The sequence below is a fragment of the Apium graveolens genome, chromosome 6, assembly GCF_009905375.1.
Source record: "Apium graveolens cultivar Ventura chromosome 6, ASM990537v1, whole genome shotgun sequence".
Taxonomy (NCBI): domain Eukaryota; kingdom Viridiplantae; phylum Streptophyta; class Magnoliopsida; order Apiales; family Apiaceae; genus Apium; species Apium graveolens.
The window spans coordinates 125,005,129-125,009,125 of record NC_133652.1 but is presented as its reverse complement, the minus strand read 5'-3'; the positions used below and the strand labels follow the sequence as shown (position 1 = coordinate 125,009,125).

The window sequence follows — 3,997 nt, the reverse complement described above, 5'->3', positions numbered from 1 at the left end:
AACCTTCCCAGACCTTAATGTAATTGCCTTAAACTTCTCTTTTGCTTCCATCTTGCCTGGAACTTCAGTTTCACTAGGAAGTGTACCAGGTAATCAATTTAGCAAGGCATTGGCAATTTGCCCAATTTGATTCTCCAAGGTCTTAATAGAAACCGCTTGGCTCTTGCACATGAGCCTCAACTCCTCCAATTCAGATTTTTCATTAGATTGTTGCAGTTGGAGTTGTTGTCTTGGTGCGTACTGCGGTTGCTAAAAACCAGGAGGGTTGTATTGCTTTGCTGCATACTGCTGATAAGGCCGCTACCCCATATTCTAAGTGTTGCTCCAGCTGAAGTTATGATGATTGCGGTTGCTGGGATGATAGGTGGCTGGAACTGGTTGATGCGACCTCTGAAAGTTGCTCACAAACTGAGCTGATTCACTAGAAATAGCACATTGCTCTGTCTCATGCGCACCAGTACAAAGCTCACATACACTAGTGATCTGATTAACTCCATAATTAGCTAAAGAATCCACCTTCATCGTCAAAACCTTAAGATGAGCAGCTATAACATTAGTTGTATCTACCTCCAGGATTCTTGCTACCTTGCCTTGAGTTAGTCTCTGAGAAGAGTTCTGGTATTCATTAACAACCATCAGTTCAATCAAATCATAAGCTTCATCGTAGCTCTTAGCCCATAAGGCTCCACCTGATGCTGCATCAAGCATGGGTCTTGAAGTCGCACCTAAACTATTATAAAAGTAGTTGATGATCATCCAGTCAGGCATCCTATAATAAAGACACTTCCTAAGCATCTCCTTATAACGATCCCAAGCTTCACACAAAGATTCTCCCGATTGCTGCGCAAATTGAGTAAGAGCATTTATGATTGCAGTTGTCTTCGCCATATGGAAGAATTTAGTGAGAAACTTTTGAGCAAGATCTTCCCACTTGGTGATAGAGCCTGGTGGAAGAGAATGCAACCAGCACTTAGCTTTATTCCATAGAGAGAATGAGAAAAGCCTTAACTTAATAGCATCTTCAGAGACGTTGTTCAATTTGAAATTTTCACAGATCTCGATGAAATTTATAATATGCATGTTGGGATCTTCCGTCGGAGAACCCCCAAACCGAACCGAGCACCATCTGAATTGTGCTAGCCTTGATTTCAAAATTTTTAGCCGCGATGGATGGTCTGACAATTCTAGACTGAATATCATTGATTTTCGGCTGAGAGTAGTCCATCAAAGCCTTTGTATTTTCTCCTGGTTCACCCATTGCAACAAGAGCTTCTTCTTCAATTTTCTCCTCCTCGGCAAGAACTTCTTCCTCTACTAAAACTACTTCCTCCGCTTTATCCAGTGTTCTCTTTTGAGATCGAGAACGCGTTTGTATAAACGTTCTCTAGAGTACCTGAAAAAGCAACAAGCAAACACGTAAGTAAAATATCTGAGTCAGTGACCTTTAACAACCACTGATGTCAAGCACATAAACTAAAAATTAACACCGAGTCCCCGACAGCGGTGCCAAAAACTTGTTAGGATGAAAACACACGCTAATATTCACGCAAGTATACGCGATCGTAAGTAATATAGAATTAATTCTAGTTCGTTCCCATAGAGACTGGTTTATGTTAATTTCAATCAATGTACTTATGCAACAATGGTATGGTTATTATTCAATGCTAAGATGATAACAAGTTGAGAGTTTTTATAACTACAATATTAACTATCCTGCAATTAACTAAGAGATTAAAAGGTTGATTTATTTATATAACACAAACTTGGGATTCTAACTTAATTACTACTTCATTCAACAGCCTTTTAGTTCTTAACCTTAGCATGCAATGGTGATGACACTAATCAGATAACATGAAACTAGTAAACGCCAACTTTCGTTGTACGGATACCCTACTAACAGACATCCACAAAAGAGATAGAAGCTGAATAGACACCAATTATATTGAGACCCTATATGTTTATAAAATTTGACAACATAATGGTTTAATGTACAAGTTATCTATCTTGATTACATAGGGCAAGTAAGATGGTTAAAATTACCTATGAATCATGCATAACAAATACATGAACCTATGCTAGCATGGCAAGTTTAAATCCCTATATTCAGTTTTTTGCTTCAATAGAGATTAACACGCTATCTTATAAGTTCGCAATGCTCATAAGACGAATAAGCACAACCAATACTAGGATATCATGCAATCACCACACACTAAGGTATCAAAACATATTAATTATTGAAATCCATAAGTAAATCCGCTAGAACCCCACGATAACGATTAGCCCATAACCAAACTCATCATCACCGTATGTTTCGATGAAAGCATGGTGTAATAAACTAGGTTCTATATAAACTGAATAATAATCAAAGTACGTAATCAAGAGTATAGGTTCAACAAAAGAAGAAAACTAGCATCCAAGATTATAACTTAAAACAAAGAATCATAAGAATAAACTAGATCCTCTTTGCCTTGGTTGTATTTGTGCTCCTAGGTCTTCTCGATGTCTTCTCCTTAAGCTTCGCTCTGAAAAACGTCTTTAAGTTGTCTTTATATAGCATCCCAATAAGAAGAGAAGTCCAGAAAATCACTCTTGTAATTGAAACAGGATTCTTAGCTTTCAACCCGGCGCGGCCGCATGCTTCATCAGCGCGGGCGCACCGTCCTTCTGCTTCTCTGGCGCGGGCGTGCGCTAGCACTGCGCGGGCGTGCGCTAGCACGGCGCGGGCACGCTGACCTTCTGGAAGAACTTCTAATTTTTATTTTTCTTGCTGGTTCTTGAAGGCGATCCACGAGCAAACATCCCCAGCTCCTTTCTAACACCAATTTAGCACCAAAGCAATGCTAAGTCTCCTTGATCCCATATTTATGCCTAAAATGCAAAATACTACAAATATGCATCAAAAACACAAATAACTTGAGTACAAAACACCAATTCAAGCCTTTATAGGACGATCCAAGTGGACATAAATGACACGTAACACCTATATCTTAACCTACAACTTACCATATTAAAATATGATCCAAATTTTAGGCCCATTACTCTAATACAATTTTAAATCCTAGTCCTTATCTAATTTTAATCCTTTTTATTCTAATATTCTTTTATTAATCTAATTCTAAAAATTACAGGATATTACATACTACCCTCTTTAAAAAGAATTTGGTCCCCAAATTCACAATAACCTTATACGTCTACTGTAACACCCCCAGATCCGGGGTCGGGGATCCGAGTCGTCACGATCTTTCTTTCCACAATATCACTTCACTTAATTAATAATAATAACCTTATGCTGTGACCCCACACTAACACACACCACAACCCGTTATAGTCTCAGAGATGAAATTTAAATAAGTACAAGTCTTTGAATCCACAATTTAAAAGTTATTACAACCCAAAATGATTACTTGATAAATTTACAGTTAATTGCCATTATCTGCCACAAGTTATAATTATACATAATTGATTCTCAAAAGTAGATGGTCTGATCTATAATAGATCTACCTCTGCAGCTATAGCAGCTACAAAATCATCGGGAAGACGCGGGACGCTTCCCATGCACTTGCGCTAGGTCTGCTGGAGTCTGGCCATCTTTCCTAACTGTTGTTATGTGATGAAGAAATAAAACAAGAGTGAGCCTTACAGCTCGCAAGATAATATATAGTGATAACAATAATACAAGTATCTAAATGGATACTTACTAGAATTCTTTATCATGAGTAAGGTAATTACTTACTGGATATAAGTTTTAAAAGAAGATGAAGTTACCAATTACTTCACTATACTTATACCATTTTTTTTAGAAATCTACTTGAACTACTACTGTTCGAAGTATAATAAGATTCATGAGGTCATCCCATAGATGAGACCACAAATAAAACTTGAAAATATTTGATCTTTGAAATATTTTGAAAAGAAATGAAGTTACGAGATACTTCATTCAATGGATACACCAATAAAAAGGTTTGACCCTGTCAATGCTTCAGCAACCACCCATTAG

General features: G+C 37.5%; 1 non-coding gene across 1 annotated transcript; it reads left to right on the top strand.

Annotated features, from left to right (window-relative positions):
* Positions 1 to 766: 766 nt before the first annotated feature.
* On the top strand, positions 767 to 871 carry LOC141669784 (small nucleolar RNA R71). The gene has a single exon (XR_012554043.1). It is a non-coding gene; the product is annotated as a small nucleolar RNA R71 (small nucleolar RNA).
* Positions 872 to 3,997: the final 3,126 nt, after the last annotated feature.